Genomic DNA, 25,567 nt, shown 5'->3' with positions numbered 1-25,567 from the left:
ATGTGGGTGAGGATTTTCGAAAAAAAAATGAAGAGAGAGAAATTGGTTAGGAAGTTTTGAAAAAGATATGTCTTAAAATTAAAGATACTTGTAAGAAAATAAAATAAAATAAAATAAAAGATATGAAAAAGATTTGATTTTAAGATTTGAGATTAGAAAATATAAGATAAGCTAGGTAAGAGAAGATAAGGAATTTAAATTAAAAAGTTTTGAAATTTGAAATTTGAATTTTGAATTTTGAATTTTGGAAGTTGAAATTTGAAATTTGAAATAAGATAAGATAAGATTTTGAAAAAGATATGATTTTTTTTTTGAAAAAGATTTGAATTTTGAAATTTTAAAACTAAGATAAGATAAAATAAAAAAATTTAAAATAAAATCTGAATTTTTAAAAAAGAAAATTCGAAAAATCAATTAAAATAAAGGAAAAATATATTTTTGAATTCAATGAGGAAAGAGAAAAATAATAAAAAGACACAAAACTTAAAATTTTTAGATCTAATGCTCCTTATTTTCGAAAATTTGGAGGAAAAACACCAAGGAACACCAAACTTAAAAATTTTAAGATCAAAACACAAGAAAGACTCAAGAACACCTTGAAGATTCACAAGAACACGAAGAACAAAAAGTCAAAGACTCAAAGGACTCAAGAACATAAAAAAAGAACACCAAACTTAAAATTTTTAGAAAACCAAAAACTAATTTTCGAAAATTAAATAAGAACTAACAAGAAAACACCAAACTTAAAACTTGACACAAGATTTAATCAAAGAAAAATTATTTTTGAAAAAAAAAGTTTTAAAAAGGATCTAGCCAATTACCAAGAACATAAGCACAACGCTCTAGCCAATTGAGCTATAAATTTAAAGTGTTTTAACAAGGTATTAAAAAAATTTTTTTTTTGAAAACTGATATTTTAAAAAAGCACAAGAAAAACAAGAAAAGACACAAAACAAGAAAAACTAAAGATCAAACAAGGAAAATAAACAAGAACAACTTGAAGATTAAGAAAGAACAATGACCATAAATTCGAAAATTTAAAAGAAAATAAAAATATGCAATTGACACCAAACTTAAAATATGAAACTAAACTCAAACAGAGAAATTCAATTATTAGTAAAAAAAATAAAATTTCAAAAAATTATTTTTGAAAAAGAAAACAAGGATTCTAAAATTTTAACAAGAACAATAATAAAAGACTCAAAGACAAATCATAGATTAATAAAGAAAAATAAAAGTCTTTTGAAAGATTTTTGAAAAGAAAGTAAAAGACTCTGACCCAAAAGACAAAATCTTCCTAATCTAAGCAACAGGATGAACCGTCAGTTGTTCAAACTCGAACAATCCCCGGCAACGGCGCCAAAAACTTGGTGCACGAAATTGTGATTCACACTTTTCACAACTCCGCACAACTAACTAGCAAGTGCACTGGGTCGTCCAAGTAATACCTTACGTGAGTAAAGGTCGATCCCACGGAGATTGTTGGCTTGAAGCAATCTATGGTTATCTTGTAAATCTTAGTCAGGAAATCAATTATAATTATCAGTATGAATTGCGAAGAATAAAAGAGCATGGATTAAATACTTGTTCTGCAGTAATGGAGAATATGTTGGAGTTTTGGAGATGCTTTATCTTCTGAATCTCTGCTTTCTCCCTGTCTTCTTCTTCACGCATGCAAGGTTCCTCCTATGGCAAGTTGTGTGTTGGTGGATCACCGTTGTCAATGGCTACCATCCGTCCTCTCAGTGAAAAAGGTCCAGGTGCGCTGTCACCGCACGGCTAATCATCTGTCGGTTCCCACTCATGCTGGAATAGGATCCATTGATCCTTTTGCGTCTGTCACTACGCCCAGCCCTTGTGAGTTTGAAGCTCGTCACAGTCATTCAATCCCTGAATCCTACTCGAAATACCACAGACAAGGTTTAGACTTTCCAGATTCTCAAGAATGCTGCCAATGGATTCTAGCTTATACCACGAAGATTCTTATTAAGGAATCGAAGAGATATTCATTCAATCGAAGGTAGAACAGAGGTGGTTGTCAGGCACGCGTTCATAGGTTGAGGATGATGATGAGTGTCACGGATCATCACATCCATCATATTGAAGTGCGAATAAACATCTTAGATAGAAACAAGCGTGTTTGAATAGAAAACAGAAATAGTTGCATTAATTCATGGAAACACAGCAGAGCTCCTCACCCCCAACAATGGACTTCAGAGACTCATGCCGTCAAAGAGTACAAAGTTCAGATCTAAAATGTCATGATTTTCAAAATAAATCTCTAAAAGTTGTTTAAATACTAAACTAGTAACCTAGGTTTACAGAAAATGAATAAACTAAGATAATTGGTGCAGAAATCCACTTCTGGGGCCCACTTGATGTGTGCTGGGGCTGAGACTTAAGCTTCTCACATGCCTAGGCTGTTTCTGGAGTTGAACGCCAGGTTGTAACCTGTTTCTGGCGTTTGACGCTAGATTGCAACATGGAACTGGCGTTGAATGCCAGTTTACATCGTCTATCCTTGAGCAAAGTATGGACTATTATATATTTCTGGAAATCCCTGGATGTCTACTTTCCAACGCAATTGAGAGCGTGCCATTTTGACTCCTATAGCTCCAGAAAATCCATTTTGAGTGCAGGAAGGTCAGAATCCAACAGCATCTGCAGTCCTTTTTCAGCCTGAATCAGATTTTTGCTCAGCTCCCTCAATTTCAGCCAGAAAATACCTGAAATTACAGGAAAATACACAAACTCATAGTAAATTCCAGAAATATGATTTTTATTTAAAAACTAATAAAAATATAATAAAAACTAACTAAATCATACTAGAAACATACTAAAAACAATGCCAAAAAGCGTATAAATTATCCACTCAGCATCCCATGTTGGAGCTTAATTCTCCTAGGAAAGTGTTGATTTGCTCCCAATAGTTTTGTGGAGGGAAGTGCATCCCTTGAGGCATCTCAGAGATTTCATGGTGAGGAATTTCCTCATGCTCTTATTGAGGTCTATGATCTCTTGTTTGCTCCATCCTTTTCTTAGTGATGGGCTTATCCTCTTCATCTCCTATGACTCAGAGGTGGAAGCTTTTGCCTTCCCTTTCCTCTTTCTAGAGGTTTCTCTGGCCTTAGGTGTCATAAATGGTTATGGAAAAACAAAAAGCAACGCTTTTACCACACCAAACTTAGAAAGTTTGCTCGTCCTCGAGCAAAAGAAGAGAAGAGGGAGTAGAAGAAGAAGAAAATAGATGAGATGGAGAGGTGTGAATGGTTCGGCCAAAGAGGTTTTAGGTGGTTATGATGTGTGAAAAGGAAGGGGTGATGGTTTGAATTTGAGTGGGTGGGTGTAGGTGGTTGTATGATGGTTTTGGAGGAGTAATGGAGGTGATTGGTGGAGGTTATTTTGGGGAAGAGAGTTATGAAAAGGTGTGAAGAGGAGAGAAGAAGTGGTGGGGATCCTGTGGGGTCCACAGATCCAGTGGGGCCAAGGACTTAACATCCCTGCTCCAATTAGGCGTGTAAAACGCCCTTGCACTGCAATCCTGGCGTTTAACGCCAGACTGCTGCTTGTTTCTGGCGTTAAACACCCAAATGTAGCCTGTGTCTGGCGTTTAACGCCAGGTAGATGCTTGTTTTTGGAATTAAACGCCAGCTTGGTGCTTGTTTCTGGCGTTAAACGCCAGACAGATGCTTGTTTCTGGCGTTTAAACGCCAAAATGCTCCTCCTCCACGGTGTGCTATTTTTAATGCTGTTTTTCATTCTGTTTTTGATTTTTTAGTAGTTTTTATGATTCCACATGATCATCAACCTAATAAAACACGAAATAAAAATAAAAATGTAATTAAATATAATTAAATAAGTGCTTGACAGTGAGCTCTCATGGAGCCTCACAGTGAGCTTTTTTAAATAAATGCCTCCCAACAAGTGCTTTTTTAATGTCAATAGCTTGAAAGTGAGCTCTCATGGAGCCTCACAGGGAATCAGAGCAAGGTTGAAACCTCCCAACACCAAACTTAGAGTTTGAATGTGGGGGTTTAACACCAAACTTAGAGTTTGGTTGTGGCCTTCCAACACCAAACTTAGAGTTTGACTGTGGGAGATTTGGTTGATTCTGCAGTGAGAGAAGCTTTTCATGCTTCCTCTCCATGGTTACCGAAGGAGATCCTTGAGTCTTAAACACAAGGTTGTCCTCATTCAGTTGAAGGACCAACTCTCCTCTGTCCACATCAATCACAGCTCTTGCTGTGGCTAGGAAGGGTCTTCCAAAGATGATGGATTCATCCTCATCCTTTCTAGTGTCTAGGATTATGAAATCAGCAGGGATGTAAAGGCCTTCAACCTTTACTAACACGTCCTCTACTTGTCTATAAGCTTGTTTTCTTGAGTTGTCTGCCATCTCTAAAGAGATTCTGGTAGCTTGCACCTCAAAGATCCCAAGTTTCTCCATTATAGAGAGTGGCATTAAGTTTATTCCTGACCCCAGGTCACACAGAGCCTTCTCAAAGGTCATGGTGCCTATGTTACAGGGAATTAGGAATTTACTAGGATCCTATTTCTTTTGAGGTAATTTCTGCCTATCCAATGTATTTAGTTCATTGGTAAGTGATGAGCGGATAATTTATACGCTTTTTGGCATTATTTTTAGTATGTTTTTAGTACATTTTAGTTAGTTTTTATTATGTTTTTATTAGTTTTTAAATAAAAATCACTTTTCTGGGCTTTACTATGAGTTTGTGTGTTTTTCTGTAATTTCATATATTTTCTGGCTGAAATTGAGGAACCTGAGCAAAAATCTGATTTAGAGGCTGAAAAAGGACTGTAGATGCTGTTGGATTCTGACCTCCCTGCACTCAAAGTGGATTTTCTGGAGCTACAGAAGCCAAATTGGCGCACTCTCAATCGCGTTGGCAAGTAGACATCCTGGGCTTTCCAGCAATATATAATAGTCCATACTTTGCCCGAGATTTGATGGCCCAAACAGGCGTTCCAAGTCAGCTCAAGAATTCTGGCGTTTAACTCCAGAACTGGCACAAAAGCTGGAGTTAAACGCCCAAACTGACATAAAAGCTGGCGTTTAACTCCAAGAAATGTCTCTACACATGAAAGCTTCAATGCTCAGCCCAAGCACACACCAAGTTGGCCCCGGAAGTGGAATTTTACAATAAACACCCTAGCTTACTCATTTTCTGTAACCCTAGGTCACTAGTTTACTATAAATACTACTTTCAGTGATTCATATTGTACCTCATGACATTCTACACGTTTTTCATTGTATTTTCTACAGCATGAGTCTCTAAACCCCATTGTTGGGGGTGAGGAGCTCTGCTGTTCTTCATGAATTAATGCAATTACTACTGTTTTCCATTCTATTACTTTTGCTTCCATTCTAAGATATTCATTCACACTTCAACTTGATGAATGTGATGATCCGTGACACTGATCATCATTCTCACTTATGAACGCGTGCCTGACAACCACCTCCGTTCTACCTTAGATTGAATGCATATCTCTTAGCCTCATGATTCAAATCAGAGTCTTCGTGGTATAAGCTAGAATCATTGGTGGTCATTCCTGAGATCCGGAACGTCTAAATCTTGTCTGTGGTATTCTGAGTAGGATCTGGGAAGGGATGACTGTGACGAGCTTCAAACTCGCGAGTGTTGGGTGTAGTGACAGACGTAAAAGGATCAATGGATCCTATTCCGACATGATCGAGAACCGACAGATGATTAGCCGTGCGGTGACAGCACATTTGGAACATTTTCACTGAGAGGACGGGATGTAGCCATTGACAATGGTGATGCCCAACATAAAGCTTGCCATGGAAGGAATCTTGCGTGCATGAAAAAGAAGACAGTAGGAAAGCAGAGGTTCAGAAGACAAAGCATCTCCAAAGCCTCAACTTGTTCTTCATTACTGCATAACAAGTATTTATTTCATGTTCTTTTACTTTTTACAATTAAATCTGAGAATTACTGATATCCTGACTAAGAGTTACAAGATAACGATAGCTTGCTTCAAGCCGACAATCTCCGTGGGATCAACCCTTACTCACGTAAGGTATTACTTGGACGACCCAGTGCACTTGCTGGTTAGTTGTGCGGAGTTACAAAAGTGTGATTGTAATTTCGTGCACCAAGTTTTTGGCGCCGTTGCCGGGGATTGTTTGAGTTTGGACAACTGACGGTTTATCTTGTTGCTTGGATTAGGAATATTTTATTTTTGTTGGTTTAGAGTCTTTTATTTGAGTTTAGTTTTATATTTTAAGTTTGGTGTCAATTGCATGCTTTTATTTTCTTTTAATTTTTCGAAATTGCATGTCCTCAGTTCTTTCTTGATTTTTAAAAATTCTAAGTTTGGTGTCTTCTTTGTGTTTTCCTTTAATTTTTCGAAAATTTTTGTTTGATTCTCTAAAAATTTTAAGTTTGGTGTGTTTTTGTGCTTTTATTTACTTAAAAATTTTTCAAAAATTTGTTCTTGGTGTTCATCTTGATCTTCAAAGTGTTCTTGGTGTTCATCTTGACATTCAAAGTTTTCTTGTTTGTTCTCTGTGTTTTGATCTAAAATTTCTAATTTTAGTGTCATTTTGTTGTTTTTCTCTTTCCGCATTAAAATTCAAAAAATAAAAAAATATTCCTTCCTTATTTTACTCATAAATTTCGAAATTTTGCATTAATTTAGTCAAAGATTTTCAAAATCATATCTTTTTTTAGTCAAGTCAATATTCTAATTTCAAAAATTGATCTTTTCACACCTTTTTCAAAAATAAAATCTTTTTAATTTGCAATCATATCTTCTCAATCGTATCTTTTTCAAAATAATTCTCAATCATATCTTTTTAATTACTAATTTCAAAATCTTTTTAATTAATTAATTTATTTAGTTTTCAATTTGCTTTTATTTTATTTTATTTTATTTCTGTTTTCAAAATATTATTTTATTTTCCATTTATTTTACTTATTATTTTCGGTTACTCTTAAACAAAAAAAAAAATATAATTCATATCAATTCCCTTTTCTCCATCATGGACATACGTGGAAGTGAACAGTCTAGAAGGACTCTGGGGTCATATGCTAACCCCATTACAGCTGCATATGGGAGTAGCATCTGTATACCTCTCATCAAAGCAAGCAGCTTTGAGCTAAATCCTCAGCTCATTATCATGGTGCAGGAAAATTGCCAGTATTTTGATCTTCCACAGGAAGAACCTACTGAGTTTCTGGCACAGTTCTTACAAATTGCTGATACAGTACGTGATAAAGAAGTGGATCAGAATGTCTACAGATTATTACTGTTTCCATTTGCTGTAAAAGATCAAGCTAAGAGGTGGTTAAATAACCAACCCACAGCAAGCATAAAAACATGGAGACAGTTATCAGAAAAATTCTTGAATCAATTTTACCCTCCAAAAAGGATGACACAGCTAAGGCTGGACATCCAAGGCTTTAAACAAGAGGATCATGAATCCCTTTATAATGCCTGGGAGAGGTACAAAGGGATGCTGAGAAAATGCCCCTCTGAAATGTTTTCAGAGTGGGTACAGTTAGACATCTTCTACTATGGACTTACAGAAAGAGCTCAGATGTCCCTAGACCACTCAGCTGGTGGATCTATACACATGAAAGAAACAATTGAAGAAGCTCAAGAGCTCATAGATACAGTTGCTAGAAATCAACATCTGTATTCAAACAGTGAGTCCTCCATAAAAGAAGAGGCTATGGCAGTAACTACTGATCCCAATCCTCAAGAACAGATTGTTGAACTTAATCGGCAATTACTCCTTATGACAAAATAATTAGCAGAATTCAGAGAGATTTTCCAAGACACTAAAAATGCTAACAAGAATATAGAAGCACAATTGAATCAGACAAGACAATAGCTATCTAAACAGATAACAGAAGAGTGCCACGCTGTCCAACTAAGGAGCAGGAAGACATTGAATAACTCAGCTCAAAATAGCAAAAAGTCAAGAAAGGAACAAATGACAGAGGATGACCAAACCACTACCCAAGATCCCTCTGAGGACATCAAGAGCCCAGAGAGGAATAACTCTGGCATTCAAACGCCAGAAAAGGGTGGGAAGCTGGCGTTAAACGCCCATCCAGCACCCAATCCTGGCGTTCAAACGCCTATGAGGGATCAGACACTTGCAAGTGCTGATAGTAACCCCTCTAAGAAGGCTTCTCCAACCACTTCTGTAGGGAATAAACCTACAGCAACTAAGGTTGAAGAATATAGAGCCAAGATGCTTTATCCTCAGAAACTCCGTCAAGTAGAACAGGATAAATAATTTGCCCGCTTTGCAGACTATCTCAGGACTCTTAAGATAAAGATCCCATTTGCAGAGGCACTTGAGCAAATACCCTCTTATGCTAAGTTCATGAAAGAGATCTTAAGTCATAAGAAGGATTGGAGAGAAACTGAAAAAGTGTTTCTCACTGAAGAATGCAGTGCAGTCATTCTGAAAAGCTTACCAGAGAAGCTTCAAGATCCAGGGAGCTTTATGATACCATCCACAATAGAGGGTGCTTGTACTAAGACAACTCTATGTGACCTTGGAGCAAGTATCAATCTAATACCTGCATCCACCATCAGAAAGCTTGGCTTGACCAAAGAGGTCAAACCAACCCAGATATGTCTTCAACTTGCTGATGGCTCCATTAAATACCCATCAGGCATAATTGAGGACATGATTATCAAGGTTAGGCCATTTGCCTTTCCCACTAACTTTGTAGTGCTGGAAATGGAGGAACACAAGAGTGCAACTCTGATTCTAGGAAGACCTTTCCTAGCAACTGGACGAACTCTCATTGATGTCCAAAAAGGGGAAGTGACCCTGAGAGTCAATGAGGATGAGTTCAAGTTAAATGTTGTCAGAGCTATGCAGCATCCAAACACGTCAAATGACTGCATGAGCGTTGATATTATTGACTCCCTGGTGGAAGAGGTCAATATGACTGAAATTCTTGAATCAGAGCTAGAGGACATCTTTAAAGATGTTCAGCCTGATCTGGAGGAATCAAAGGAAATAAAAGAACCTCTGAAAATCCCTCAGAAAGAGGAGAAACCTCCTATACCCGAGCTCAAACCACTACCACCATCCCTGAAATATGCATTTCTGGGAGAGGGTGACACTTTTCAAGTGATCATAAGCTCTGCTTTAAATCCACAGGAAGAGAAAGCACTAATTCAAGTGCTAAGGACACACAAGACAGCTCTTGGGTGGTCCATAAGTGACCTTAAGGGCATTAGCCCCGCAAGATGCATACACAAGATCCTATTGGAGGATGAGGCTAAACCAGTGGTTCAACCACAGAGGAGGCTAAATCCAGCCATGAAGGAAGTGGTGTAGAAAGAGGTCACTAAGTTACTAGAGGCTGGGATTATTTATCCTATTTCTGATAGCCCCTGGGTGAGTCCTGTCCATATTGTCCCCAAGAAGGGAGGCATGACAGTGGTTCATAATGAAAAGAATGAACTGGTTCCTACAAGAACAGTTACAGGGTGGCGTATGTGTATTGACTACAGAAAGCTCAATACAGCCACCCGAAAGGATCACTTTCCTTTACCATTCATAGACCAGATGCTAGAGAGACTAGCAGGTCATGAATATTACTGCTTTTTGGATGGCTATTCAGGTTACAACCAAATTACAGTGGATCCTCAGGACCAAGAGAAAACAGCATTCACATGTCCTTCTGGAGTATTTGCTTACAGAAGAATACCTTTTGGTCTGTGCAATGCACCTGCAACCTTTCAGAGGTGCATGCTGTCTATCTTCTCTGATATGATAGAGAAGTTCCTGGAAGTCTTCATGGATGACTTTTCAGTATTTGGAGACTCATTCAGCTCCTGTCTTGATCATCTAGCACTTGTCTTGAAAAGGTGCCAAGAGACTAACCTGGTCTTAAACTGGGAAAAATGTCACTTTATGGTGACTGAAGGAATTGTCCTTGGGCACAAAATTTCAAGCAAGGGAATAGAGGTGGATCAAGTCAAGGTAGAGGTAATTGAGAAATTACCACCACCTGCCAATGTTAAGGCAATCAGAAGCTTTCTGGGGCATGCAGGATTCTATAGGAGGTTCATAAAGGATTTTTCAAAAATTGCAAAACCTCTAAGCAACCTGCTAGCTGCTGACACGCCATTTGTGTTTGACACAGAGTGTCTGCAGGCATTTGAGACCCTGAAAGACAAGCTGGTCACAGCACCAGTCATCTCTGCACCTGACTGGACATTACCATTCGAACTAATGTGTGATGCCAGTGACAATGCCATTGGTGCAGTGTTGGGACAGAGGCATAACAAGCTTCTGCACGTCATTTACTATGCTAGCCGTGTTTTAAATGATGCACAGAAGAATTACACAACCACAGAAAAAGAGTTACTTGCAGTGGTTTATGCCATTGACAAGTTTTGATCCTATTTAGTAGGTTCAAAAGTGATTGTGTATACTGACCATGCTGCTCTTAAATACCTACTCACAAAGCAGGATTTAAAACCCAGGCTCATAAGATGGGTGTTGCTTCTGCAAGAGTTTGATATAGAAATAAGAGGCAGAAAAGGGACAGAGAACCAGGTAGTTGATCACCTGTCCTGGATAGAACCAGTAGCAGGGGCGTCCCACCCTCCTACTGAGATCTCTGAAACCTTTCTGGATGAGCAACTCTTCGCCATTCAGGAATCACCATGGTTTGCAGACAGGAAAAGGAAGAAGCATGAAAGGCTTCTCTCAATATAGAGTCAAATAAAACCCCCCACATTCAAACTCTAAGTTTGGTGTTGGAAAGCCACAACCAAACTCTAAGTTTGGTGTTAAGAGGCCATCATATGCTCTGAGTATCTGTGAAGCTCCATGAGAGCCCACTGTCAAGCTATTGACATTAAAGAAGCGCTTGTTGGGAGGCAACCCAATTTTACTTATCTATGTTAATTTCTATTTTCCATTGTTATTTTATGTTTTCTGTAGGTTGATGATCATGTGAAGTCACAAAAACAATTAAAAAAGCAAAAACAAACTGAAAAATAGAATGAAAAACAGCACACCCTGGAGGAGAAGCCTACTGGCGTTTAAACGCCAGTAAAGGCAGCAGAATGGGCGTTAAACGCCCAGTCTGGCACCATTCTGGGCGTTTAACGCCAGAAATGGGCACCAGACTGGCGTTTAACGCTAGAAAAGGGCAAGAAGCTGGCGTTAAACGCCAGAAATGGGCAGCAACCTGGCCTTTAACGCCAGGATTTGCAGCAAAGGGCATTTTGCAAGCCTAATTGGTGCAGGGATGGGAAATCCTTGACACCTCAGGATCTGTGGACCCCACAGGATCCCCACCAACCTCAACTCACTCTCTCACTTTTTCACACCTTTTCATAATACTCTTTCCCAAATAATCTCCACCAATCACCTCCATTACTCCTCTAAAACCATCATACAAACCACCTACACCCACCCACTAAAATTCAAACCATCACTCCTTCCTTTTCCACATCATAACCACCTAAAACCCCCTTAGCTGAATAATTCACACACCTCCATCTCATCCATCTCTTCTTCTTCTCCTCCTTTCTTTATTCTTTTGCTCGAGGATGAGCAAACCTTTTAAGTTTGGTGTGGAAAAGCTTAGCTTTTTTTTTTGTTTTTTTTATAACCATTTATGGCACCTAAGGCTGGAGAAACCTCTAGAAAGAGGAATGGAAAGGCAATTGCTTCCACCTTTGGATAATTAAGTTCCAATAGGGGACAACTAAGGGTGGAGCACCAAGAGCATTCCATCCTCCTTCATGAAATTAGAGAAGATCAAAGAACCATGAGAGAGGAGCAACAAAGGCAAGGAAGAGACATTGAGGAGCTCAAGCACTCCATAATATCTTCAAGAGGAAGAACAAGCTGCCATCACTAAGGTGGACCCGTTCTTTAACTTCCTTGTTCTTTATTTTCCTATTTTTCGAAAATTATGCTTTATGTTTATTTATGTTTGTGTCTTTATTACATGATCATTAGTGTCCAAGTGTCTATGCCTTAAAGCTATGAAAATGAATCCATCACCTTTCTTAAATGAAAAATGTTTTTAATTGAAAAAGAAAAAGAAGTGCATGAATTTCAAATTTTAAAACAGTTTAATTATCTTGATGTGGTGGCAATACTATTGTTTTCTGAATGAATGCTTGAACAGTGCATATTTTTGAATTTGATTGTTTATGAATGTTAAAATTGTTGGCTCTTGAAAGAATGAAAGGAAAAGGAGAAATGTTATCTGATGATCTGAAAAATCATAAAATTGATTCTTGAAGCAAGAAAAAGCAGTGAAAAGCTTGCAAAAAAAAAAGCAAGCAGAAAAAGCCAATACCCCTTTAAACCAAAAGGCAAGGGTGATAAAAAGGATCCAAGGCTTTGAGCATCAGTGGGAAGGAGGGCCCACAGGAATAAAATCCTGGCCTAAGTGGCTAAACCTAGCTGTCCCTAACCATGTGCTTGTGGCGTGAAGGTGTCAAGTGAAAACTTGAGACTGAGCGGTTAAAGTCGTGGTCCAAAGCAAAAATAGTGTGCTTAAGAGCTCTGGACACCTCTAATTGGGGACTCTAGCAAAGCTGAGTCACAATCTGAAAAGGTTCACCCAGTTATGTGTCTGTGGCATTTATGTATCCGGTGGTAATACTGAAAAATAAAATGTTTAGGGTCACGGCCAAGACTCATAAAAGTAGCTGTGTTCAAGAATCAACATACTTAACTAGGAGAATCAATAACACTATCTGGATTCTGAGTTCCTATAGAAGCCAATCATTCTGAACTTCAAAGGATAAAGTGAGATGCCAAAACTGTTCAGAAGTAAAAAGCTAAAAGCCCCGCTCATCTAATTAATACTGATCTTCATGGATGTTTTTGGAATTCATTGTATGTTCTCTTCTTTTTATTCTATTTTATTTTTAGTTGCTTGGGGACAAGCAACAATTTAAGTTTGGTGTTGTGATGAGTGGATAATTTATACGCTTTTTGGCATTGTTTTTAGTATGTTTTTAGTACATTTTAGTTAGTTTTTATTATGTTTTTATTTGTTTTTAAATAAAAATCACTTTTCTGGGCTTTACTATGAGTTTGTGTGTTTTTCTGTAATTTCAGGAATTTTCTGGCTGAAATTGAGGGACCTGAGCAAAAATCTGATTCAGAGGCTGAAAAAGGACTGCAGATGCTGTTGGATTCTGACCTCCCTGCACTCAAAGTCAATTTTTCTGGAGCTACAGAAGCCTAATTGGCGCGCTCTCAATTGCGTTGAAAAGTAGACATCCTAGGCTTTCCAGCAATATATAATAGTTTATACTTTGCCCGAGATTTGATGGCCCAAACAGGCGTTCCAAGTCAGCTCTAGAATTCTGGCGTTTAACTCCAGAACTGGCACAAAAGCTGGATTTAAACGCCCAAACTGGCATAAAAGCTAGCGTTTAACTCCAAGAAATGTCTCTACACATGAAAGCTTCAATTCTCATCCCAAGCACACACCAAGTGGGCCCCGAAAGTGGAATTTTACAATAAACACCCTAGCTTACTCATTTTCTGTAACCCTAGGTCACTAGTTTACTATAAATACTACTTTCAGTGATTCATATTGTACCTCATGACATTCTACACGTTTCTCATTGTATTTTCTATGGCACGAGTCTCTAAACCCCATTGTTAGGGGTGAGGAGCTCTGCTGTTCTTCATGAATTAATGCAATTACTACTGTTTTCCATTCTATTACGCTTGCTTTCATTCTAAGATATTCAATCGCACTTCAACTTGTTGAATGTGATGATCCATGACACTCATCATCATTCTCACCTATGAACGCGTGCCTAACAACCACCTCCGTTCTACCTTAGATTGAATGCATATCTCTTAGCCTCATGATTCAAATCAGAGTCTTCGTGGTATAAGCTAGAATCATTGGCGGTCATTCTTGAGATCCGAAACATCTAAACCTTGTCTGTGGTATTCTGAGTAGGATCTGGGAAGGGATGACTGTGACGAGCTTCAAACTCGCGAGTGTTGGGCGTAGTGACAGACGCAAAAGGATCAATGGATCCTATTCCGACATGATCGAGAACCGACAGATGATTAGCCGTGCGGTGACAGCGCATTTGGAACATTTTCACTGCGAGGACGGGATGTAGCCATTGACAACGGTAATGCCCAACATAAAGCTTGCCATGGAAGGAATCTTGCGTGTATGAAGAAGAAGACAGTAGGAAAGCAGAGGTTCAGAAGACAAAGCATCTCCAAAGCCTCAACATGTTCTTCATTACTGCATAACAAGTATTTATTTGATGTTCTTTTACTTTTTACAATTAAATCTGAGAATTACTGATATCCTGACTAAGAGTTACAAGATAACCATAGCTTGCTTCAAGCCGACAATCTCCGTAGGATCGACCCTTACTCACGTAAGGTATTACTTGGACGACCCAGTGCACTTGCTGGTTAGTTGTGCGGAGTTACAAAAGTGTGATTGTAATTTCGTGCACCAGTAAGTAAGGGAGGTTCAGCTTCCCAATTCTCATTACTAAATAATTTGGCATTCAGCTTCATGATTGCACCAAGGTACTTAGCAACTTGCTCTTCAGTAACGTCTTCATTCTCTTCAGAAGAAGAATACTCATCAGAGCTCATGAAGGGCAGCAGGAGGTTCAATGGAATCTCTATGGTCTCTAGATGAGCCTCAGATTCCTTTGGTTCCTCAAAAGGAAACTCCTTATTGGTCACTGAACGTCCCAAAAGGTCTTCCTCACTAGGATACATGTCCTTCTCCTCCCTTGTAGGTTCGGCCATGATGGTCAAATCAATGGCCTTGCACTCTCTCTTTGGATTTTCTTCTGTATTGCTTGGGAGAGTACTAGGGGGAGTTTCAGTGACCCTTTTACTCAGCTAGCCCACTTGTGCCTCCAAATTTCTAATGGAGGACCTTGTTTCATTCATGAAACTGAAAGTGGCCTTAGATAGATCAGAGACTATATTTGGTAAGCTAGATAGATTCTGCTAAGAATTCTCTATCTGTTGCTGAGTGGATGATGGAAAAGGCTTGCTATTGCTAAACCTGTTTCTTCCACCATTATTAAAGCCTTGTTGAGGCTTTTATTGATCCTTCCATGAGAAATTTGGATGATTTCTCCATGAGGGATTATAGGTATTTCCTTAGGGTTCACCTATGTAATTCACCTCTGCTATTGCAGGGTTCTCAGGATCATAAGCTTCTTCTTTAGAAGATGCCTCTATAGTACTGTTGGATGATTCCTTCAATCCATTCAGGCTCTGAGAGATCATATTGACTTGCTGAGTCAATAATTTATTCTGAGCCAATATGGCATTCAGAGTATCAATTTCAAGAACTCCCTTCCTCAGTGGCGTCCCATTACTCACAGGATTCCTTTTAGAAGTGTACATGAACTGGTTATTTGCAACCATGTCAATGAGTTCCTGAGCTTCTGCAGGCATTTTCTTTAGGTGAATGGATCCACCTACAGAATGGTCCAATGACATCTTAGATAATTTAGACAGACCATCATAGAATATATCCAGGATGGTCCATTCTGAAAGCATGTCAGAAGGACACTTTTTCGTCAGTTGCTTGTATCTCTCCCAAGCTTCATAGAGGGATTCACCTTCTTTTTGTCTGAAGGTTTAAACATCCACTCTAAGCTTGCTAAGCTTTTGAGGAGGAAAGAACTTGGCTAAGAAAGCCGTGACCAGCTTATCCCAAGAGTTCAGGCTATCTTTAGGTTGAGAGTCCAACCATATTCTAGCTCTGTCTCTTACAGCAAACGGGAAAAGCATAAGCTTGTAGACCTCAGAGTCAACCCCATTGGTCTTAACAGTATCACAGATCTGCAAGAATTCAGTTAAAAACTGAAAAGGATCTTCTGATGGAAGTCCATGAAACTTGCAGTTCTGTTGCATCAGAGAAACTAATTGAGGTTTTAGCTTAAAATTGTTTGCTCCAATGGCAGGGATTGAGATGCTTCTTCCATGTAAATTGGAATTTGGTGCAGTAAAGTCACCAAGCATCTTCCCTGCATTGTTATTATTTTTGGCCATGTCTCCTTCTTTTTCGAAATTTTTAGTCAGATCTTCTCTAGAGAGTTGTGCTTTAGCTTCCCTAAGCTTCCTCTTCAGGGTCCTTTCAGGTTCAGGATCAGCTTCAACAAGAATGTTCTTATCCTTGTTCCTGCTCATATGAAAAAAGAAGAAAACAAAAAAGAAAATATGGAATCCTCTATGTCACAGTATAGAGATTCCTTATGTAAGTATAAAAAGAGAAGAATAGAAGAAGGAAAAGATAAGAATCCAAACACAGAGGGGAAGAGTGAGTTCAAATTCTTGAGTGAAGAGAAGTGTTAGTAAATAAATAAATAAATAGAAGGAGATGAGGGATGGAATTTTCGAAAATAATTGAAAAGAAAAGAAAAATATTTTTGTTTTTAAATTAAAAATTAAAGTTAAAATTTGAAAATTATGAAAGGAAAATAAAATTAAATCAAATTAACATTTAAAATAAATAGTTAATTAAAAAGGAATTTTGAAAAAGAGGGAAGGGATTTTCAAAAATTTGAGAGAGAAAGTTAGTTAGGTAGTTTTGAAAAAGATAAGAATCAAACAAAAAGTTAAGTGGTTAATTGAAAAAGATTTGAAAATCAAATTTTGAAAAGATAAGAAGTTAGAAAAGAAGTTAGAGAAGATTTTGAAATTAATTTTGAAAAAGATGTGATTGAAACTTATTTTGAAAAGATTTGAAAAAGAGATTTAAAAATATTTGATCTTGAAAATTAAAGTTGATTACTTGACTAACAAGAAACAAAAAGATATGATTTCAAAATTTAAAGATTGAACCTTTCTTAATAGGCAAGTAACACACTTAAAAAACTTTTGAATCAATCACATTAATTGTTAGTAAAGATTTTGAAATTATGAACAAGTTAAGAAAAAGATTTTTGAAAATCAATTTGAAATTTTTGAAAATCATAAAAGAAAAATGAAAAAGATTTGATTTTTGAAAAAGATTTGAAAAAGATAGAACTTTTAAATTGAAAATTTGATTTGACTCATAAGAAACAACTAGATTTTAAACATTTTTTAAAAAGTCAAGTCAAATTTTCGAATTTCATGAGAAGAAAAGGGAAGGATATTTTTTTGATTTTTGAATTTTTAATGATGGAAGAGAAAAACATGAAAAAGACTCAACGCATGAAACTTTTGGATCAAAACAAATGATGCATGCAAGAACACTATGAATGTCAAGATGAACACCAAGAACACTTTGAATGTCAAGATGAACACCAAGAACTTATATTTTGAACATTTTTAAGAAAAGAAAAACATGCAAGACACCAAACTTAGAAATTTTCAACTTTAGACACTAACAAATTGAAAATGCATATGAAAAACATGAAAAGACACAAAACATAAAAATGCAAAGATCAAACAAGGAAATTCATCAAGAACAACTTGAAGATTATGAAGAACATATGATGAATTTTCGAAAATTAAAGAAAATTATAAAAGCATGCAATTTTTATGATTTTATTAATTTTTTTGTATATTTTTTGAAAATTATTTTCAAAAAGAAAATAAGGATTTCCAAATTTTTAATATGAATTCTAGGAATCTTGCAATGTTAGTCTAAAACTCCGGTCCAGGAATTAGACATGGCTTACTAGCCAGCTGGTGCGCGGAAATCGTGATCGTTCATTCCTTGGTAACGGCGTCAAAAATTTTATACGCACGTTCATAATCTTAATTATTTGTCACAACTTCGCACAACTAACCAGCAAGTGCACTGGGTCATCCAAGTAATAAACCTTACGCGAGTAAGGGTCGATCCCACGGAGATTGTCAGCTTGAAGCAAGCTATGGTCACCTTGTAAATCTTAGTCAGGCAGATTCAGTTGGTTATGGAGATTTGATAATTAAAATATAATTAAAACGTAAAATAAAGATAGAGATACTTATGTAATTCATTGGTGAGAATTTCAGATAAGCGTATGTAGATGCTTTTGTTCCTTCTGAACCTCTGCTTTCCTGCTGTCTTCATCCACACATTCCAACTCCTTTCCATGGCAAGCTGTATGTTAGGCATCACCATTGTCAATGGCTACTTCCCGTTCTCTCAGTGAAAATGGTCCAAAATGCACTGTCACCGCACGGCTAATCATCTGTTGGTTCTCGATCCTGATGGAATAGGATTCAGTAATCCTTTTGCGTCTGTCACTACGCCCAGCACTCGGGAGTTTGAAGCTCGTCACAGCCATTCCTTCCCAGATCCTACTCGGAATACCACAGACAAGATTTAGACTTTCCGGATCTCAAGAATGGCCGCCAATAATTCTAGCCTATACCACGAAGACTTTGGTCGTGAATCAGGAGGCTAAAAGATATGCATTCAAGCTTGTTTTTATGTAGAACGGAAGTGTTTGTCAGGCACGCGTTTATAGGTGAGAATAGTGATGAGCATCACATGATCATCACATTCATCATGTTCTTGTATGTGAATGAATATCTTAGAGAAGAATTAGGCTTGAGTTGAATAGATAAACAATAGTACTTTGCATTAATTCATGAGGAACAGCAGAGCTCCACACCTTAATCTATGGTGTGTAAAAACTCTACCGTTGAAAATACATAAGTGAAGGTCCATGCATGGCCGAGTGGCCAGCCCACATAAAGGTCTAAGATAACATAAAATTGATCAAATATTTCTAATACAATAGTAAAAGGTCCTATTTATATCAGACTAGTTACTAGGGTTTACAGAAATGAGTAAATGATGCAGAAATCCACTTTTGGGGCCCACTTGGTGTGTGCTTGGGCTGAGCATTGAGCTTTACACGGGTAGAGGCTTCTCTTGGAGTTGAACTCCACTTTGCAACCTGTTTCTGGCGTTTAACTCCACTTTGCAACATGTTTCTGACGTTTAACTCCAGAATGTAACATGGAACTAGCGTTGAACGCCAGTTTGCGTTGTCTAAACTCAGGCAAAGTATGAACTATTATATATTTCTGGAAAGCCCTGGATGTCTAATTTCCAATGCAATTAAAAGCGCACCATTTGGAGTTCTGTAGCTCCAGAAAATACACTTTGAGTGCAAGTAGGTCAGAATCCAGCAGCATCTGCAGTACTTCTTCAGCCTCTGATTCTGATTTTTGCTCAAGTCCCTCAATTTCAGCCAGAAAATACCTGAAATCACAGAAAAACACACAACATAGTAAAGTCTAGAAATGTGATTTTTTATTAAAAACTAATAAAAATATACTAAAAACTAACTAATTTATACTAAAAACTATATAAAAATAATGCCAAAAAACGTATAAATTATCCGCTCATCACAACACCAAACTTAAATTGTTGCTTCTCCCCAAGCAACTGAAAATCAAATAGGATAAAAAGAAGAGAATATACTATAGATTCTAAAATATCAATGAAACTTAGCTCCAATCAGATGAGCGGGACTAGTAGCTTTTTGCCTCTTGAATAGTTTTGGCATCTCACTTTATCCCTTGAAGTTCAGAATGATTGGCATCTGATGACAAGTCATCTTAGCCTATTTTAACTAGCCTTTTTCTTTTGTTTTCAATTGAATTATGCACTTTCTTGAGCCATAAGCAAGCCAATTGGGTAGATTTTCATGTTTCCTTTGATTTAATCAACCATGTATGAATTCATGCTATTTCATGAGGTTTTATGCTAAAATTGTCACATATTATGAAAGAATGAATATCTCATGATTTTGAGCATAGCTTTGATGTGTTTGGTTGATTAATGATAGGTGAAGAAAGCTTGGAGAAAGGTTGAAGCAAAGAGGAATGGCTAGGAGTGAAGAGAGGACAATGGTATAAGTGAAATTGAACCAGGAAGCAAGAAGTTAGCCCCAACGTTAGCCCCCTAACTTGGAGGCTAACGTTGGAACTTGAAATTTCCTCCCTGGCCATCCCACGTTTGCGCCAACGTTAGCCCCCTAACTTGGAGGCTAACGTTGGCACATGTATTCCTCCCTGGCCATCCAACGTTTGCGCCAACGTTAGCCCCCTAACTTGGAGGCCAACGTTGGCACATGAAAACATAAGGGAGAAGGGCCAACGTTTGCGCCAACGTTAGCCCCCTAACTTGGAGGCTAACGTTGGCGCCACACACCACAAGGCATACAAGGGGTATACTTCCAACAAGAATAACTTGAGCTACAGAGCTCCAAATGAGGTGATTCAAGAAGCATTGAAAAGTAGGAATCAAGAGCTTTCCAAGCATATATGGCACTGCATGGTGGACACTAAAATTGAGGGAGAAAACTGCCCCGCAATGAGCATAAACGAACATGGTGGCAACCTGCAGTGAGGCCAACTGACCTCTGCACCTTCAAAGGAGTATAACTCGAGCTGTAGAGCTCCAAATAATGTGCTCCCAACGGCATTGGAAAGTAGACATCCAGGGCTTTCCAACAATGTATAATAGTATGGGGTGGACAATACATTTGAGCCTCCAGAACTGGCGTTTTCGCCAACGTTTGAGGGCTAACGTTACCTCAAACGCTGCACACTAAAGCCAGCGACCATGCCCTCTTCAAATGATCATAACTTGAGTTGTAGATGTCCAATTGAAGTGATTCTAGGTGGGTTAGAAAGCTGACATTCAGAGCTTTCCAACCATATATGATAGTCTATATTGGGCATAAAATTGGCAACATGACAAGAGGACAAAGTTGGCGCCATAAAAGTGCATAAGGGAGGCCAACGTTAGGGTCAAAGTTAGACCCCTAACGTTGGCACCAACGTTCATACCAGCAAGTTTTGTGGGCTGCTATGAAAAGTTGGAGCCAAAGTTAGACCCCTAACTTTAGCTCCAACTTTTGGTCCAACTTTTGCAAACTCAACCCGGTTCAATTCGGTTCCTCTTCAAACTCGAAGAGCAATCAACCAAGGCCTTTATTAACCTAATTCCATCAAGAGCAAGGGCCCAAATGATCATCACTCAAAGGCACAAGAAATAGATAAAATAGGAATTTTATTTAATTGTAATTTGTTTTTAATTTCATTTTCATTTCCATTTTGTAAAGCCTATATAAGGCATCATTTTCATATTTGTGAGGAGGCTGGCTCCACTAGGGAGCACTAGAATTTGAGAGCTCTCTCTTTAATTTTCTTTGTTTTGAATCTTGGGTGGAGAATTGAAGGTGTTCTGTTTCATTCTCCCTCTGAGATTTCTCTTTGTTTTTCTTGCTGCTTTTAATTCACTGCACTTCAAAATTTCAATTCTGTTTTGATTCCCAGCATCCAATTTCCTTTATTCTTCCTGCAATTTAAATTTCCAGTTGCGTGATCTATTGCTCTTTTTAATTTCCAACACCCCAGCCCCTTTACTTTTCATGCAATTTACTTTTCTTGCAATTTAAGTTTCAGCTATTTTACTTTCTTGTTCTTTAACTTACTTGCAATTTTACTTTCTGCATCTTTAAGATTCATTGCAATTTACTTTCTGTTGGCTACATTTCACACAATTCACTAAATTTCAGCTTGACTAAACTAATCACCCACTAAAATTGCTTGATCCATCAATCCCTGTGGGATCGACCTCACTCCCGTGAGTTTTTATTACTTGATGCGACCCGGTGCACTTGCCGGTTAGATTTGTGTGTTTTGGGAGAAAATTATTTTTTCTCCAAAATACTCATCAAGTTTTTGGCGCCGTTGCCGGGGATTGATTAGATCAACAATGATTATGTGGGTGAGAAGTCTAGATCAAGCATTTTCTTTATTTTTGTTTTCTGTTTCAAGGTGAAACCAAGGTGTTTGAGTTTTTGCCTCACTAAGAAATTCTCATCTCTGATATGAGTAATTTCAATTTTCCTTGGTTGTGTGTTTTACAAAACTCAAATGGAGTTCAACTCATCTTATGATCAAACAAATTCTATGGGATATCACCCACCATCACCAAACTCTAATGATGGCTGGGGTTATCACCAAGAAACCTCAAATTCTGGGCACTCCAATTCATGGAGCTATGCTTCAGAACTACAAGATGAGAAAGAAAATCATATGGGATATTTCTCTCCACCACAAAATAATGCAAGTCATGATTCTAATGGTGGCTGGGAAGGGAATTCTAGTGCTCCATATGATAATCATCCAAAGATATCATCACTTGACCATACTTCAACCGAAAGCCCCTTTCAAAACTCACCACCCACACAAACTTCCATGAACCACTCAAGGCTTTCAGAGCTTGAGTCCAAGCTCGAAAAATATGCGAAAGAAGCACAAATATCCGAGAAAAGGCAAGAAGCTTTCTTCAAAAATATGAATGGAGAAGTAGAGAAAATAAGGAGGAGCTTAGAACCACTGAGCAAGAAAAATGAAGGCCAATTGATGGATATGAAGGAGAAAGTAGAAGAGCAAGATAAGGAGGCCACTGCATCAAGTGAACTTTCAATGAAGAATGAGGTGGTTGAACCTGAAACTGCACTTGAGATGACAAGAGAACATGAAAACTCACAACTCTCACAAACCTCCCTGGACCAAAATGCCTCAACATCTGAATCCATGATTGAAAGGTATGACGAGGAGATGAAGAAATGTTGGGAAGATCGACAAACCTCCCCCATGATAGAGTGATTGAAACAAATGTTGGGTGTAAAAGAGGAAGTGGAGGAGCAAGAAAGTGAAGAAGTCATTCCAAACTCAAGTGAGGCAAAGAAGTACATGAAGGAAGAATTCACAGAACCACCATTGCAAGAGACTCTTGATGAAGACAAAACTCCAACAATCACACAACCACCAAAACATGGATTCAAAGAAGTGAAGGCAATTAACAAAAGCACCAAGAAGAGGATTGTGACCAAACTACCAAGGACAACATTCAAGAGGAGGTCAACCACAAGCAATCCAACCCCTGGACCAATAGCAAGCAAGCTCAATCAAGCCATGTACAAAAGAAAGCTTGCTGAGGAGAGACCAAGACAGGGGGTAATAGCTGAATCTTCTCCTCCTTTGAAGTCATTTCTCTTAACAAATTGGAAGAAGAGGAAGAAAGTAAAGAACAGGTAGACAGTAGGTACATTTCTTTTCCTTGCATTGTTTAAATTTCAAATAAATTGACATATGGTTGCATTCTAAGTTTGGTGTTGCTATGCAACAAAATTTGGTTCCAATTCTTACAAGATACTTGCATTAATTCCAAGTGAAAGTGTCACACTAAGTTTGGTGTGCCACTTATCTTTTATGCAAAGTATTATGCTCACCTTCTTAAGCTTGCAATCACAATGTCTCTGTCTCTTGTGCCTTGATTATTATCTTTAATTTTGCTTGCTTGAAACACATGTACTACTAACATTCCTTGTGAAAGACATTCATGATCCATCTTAACCCCATAGCCACGGTTCTAATAGTTGCTTGAGGATGAGCAAGCATTCTGAGTTTGGTATGGGAAGGAGGAGAATGGGAGGAAAATGACAACAATAGAGAAGATGAACTACAAGGTTGTAAAGTTCCTTTTCCTCTCATTTGTTTCAAGCACTATGAACTGCATGATTGTCTTTACCTTCTCTGTATGCATGTATGTATGAAAAGGCATAGTTTGATTTCTAAATTGCAACATGGTGCTATGTCATTATGATTTCCAACTTGAGTTTTGTGAATTCAAAAGCAACAAAAGTATCATGATCATAAACAAACAAGGCATTAAAGAAGATTTTAGCATGTGCATAAAAGTATTGGTAAGCTAGTATGTTTGATTGTTGCTTAATTGCATTAGATTTTATTTAATTGAAGTTTTCATCTAGGACATTTTGTGAAATCTTTTAAAATCATGAAAACCTCGAAGAAGCAAATGCAAAATAAAGCAAGAAAAGAAAAAGGGAAAGAATGAGAAAGCTGAAGGCTCTGAGTACCAATGGCAATTCATTTGTTAAGTACTTGTGGTGTTTATGTATCAAGCCAAATGCTTGAAAACAAAACACTTAGAAGTCAAGGTTAGGCTCAAAGTGCAAAAGCACTCCCTCAAAGCTCAAGGCTCTGAGCATCAATGATTAGAGAGTCAAGAAAAGAAAAGAAAAATGAGCTTAATGAAGTCCTCTAATCAAATGCTTGTGGTGCTTATGTATCAAGTGGTAATACTTGAAAACAAAGCATTTAGAAGTCGTAGCTTTGTTATCAACTCATGGGGCAAAGCACCCAAAAAGGAGAAGCTAATAAGAAAATCAAAAGCTTGTTTCAAGGAAGAAATATAAGAAAAAGATTTCATAAATTGAGCTAGATGGAAGCATCAATCATTTACATTTCTTTTGTGATTGTAGTATGCTTAAAAAACTAGCTTACCATGAACATTGAGTTGCTATTCTTCTTGCCTTGGATTGTCAATCTTTATTGCATGATTCTTTTCTTGCTTGGGGACAAGCAAGCTTTAAGTTTGGTGTTGTGATGACAAGTCATCTTAGCCTATTTTAACTAGCCTTTTTCTTTTGTTTTCAATTGAATTATGCACTTTCTTGAGCCATAAGCAAGCCAATTGGGTAAATTTTCATGTTTCCTTTGATTTAATCAACCATGTATGAATTCATACTATTTCATGAGGTTTTATGCTAAAATTGTCACATATTATGAAAGAATGAATATCTCATGATTTTGAGCATAGCTTTGATGTGTTTGGTTGATTAATGATAGGTGAAGAAAGCTTGGAGAAAGGTTGAAGCAAAGAGGAATGGCTAGGAGTGAAGAGAGGACAATGGTATAAGTGAAATTGAACCAGGAAGCAAGAAGTTAGCCCCAACGTTAGCCCCCTAACTTGGAGGCTAACGTTGGAACTTGAAATTTCCTCCCTGGCCATCCCACGTTTGCGCCAACGTTAGCCCCCTAACTTGGAGGCTAACGTTGGCACATGAAAACATAAGGGAGAAGGGCCAACGTTTGCGCCAACGTTAGCCCCCTAACTTGGAGGCTAACGTTGGCGCCACACACCACAAGGCATACAAGGGGTATACTTCCAACAAGAATAACTTGAGCTACAGAGCTCCAAATGAGATGATTCAAGAAGAATTGGAAAGTAGGAATCAAGAGCTTTCCAGCATATATGGCACTGCATGGTGGACACTAAAATTGAGGGAGAAAACTGCCCCGCAATGAGCATAAACGAACATGGTGGCAACCTGCAGTGAGGCCAACTGACCTCTGCACCTTCAAAGGAGTATAACTCGAGCTGTAGAGCTCCAAATAATGTGCTCCCAACGGCATTGGAAAGTAGACATCCAGGGCTTTCCAACAATGTATAATAGTATGGGGTGGACAATACATTTGAGCCTCCAGAACTGGCGTTTTCGCCAACGTTTGAGGGCTAACGTTACCTCAAACGCTGCACACTAAAGCCAGCGACCATGCCCTCTTCAAATGATCATAACTTGAGTTGTAGATGTCCAATTGAAGTGATTCCAGATGGGTTAGAAAGCTGACATTCAGAGCTTTCCAACCATATATGATAGTCTATATTGGGCATAAAATTGGCAACATGACAAGAGGACAAAGTTGGCGCCATAAAAGTGCATAAGGGAGGCCAACGTTAGGGTC

General features: G+C 38.0%; 1 non-coding gene across 1 annotated transcript; it reads left to right on the top strand.

Annotated features, from left to right (window-relative positions):
- Positions 1-15,562: 15,562 nt before the first annotated feature.
- LOC148561800 (small nucleolar RNA R71) lies at positions 15,563-15,670 on the top strand. The gene has a single exon (XR_015887028.1). It is a non-coding gene; the product is annotated as a small nucleolar RNA R71 (small nucleolar RNA).
- The last annotated feature ends 9,897 nt before the right edge of the window (positions 15,671-25,567 follow it).

Source organism: Arachis ipaensis, chromosome B6, assembly GCF_059453495.1.
Source record: "Arachis ipaensis isolate K30076 ecotype BB chromosome B6, ASM5945349v1, whole genome shotgun sequence".
Taxonomy (NCBI): Eukaryota; Viridiplantae; Streptophyta; class Magnoliopsida; order Fabales; family Fabaceae; genus Arachis; species Arachis ipaensis.
This window is presented reverse-complemented; position numbering and strand designations above follow the sequence as displayed.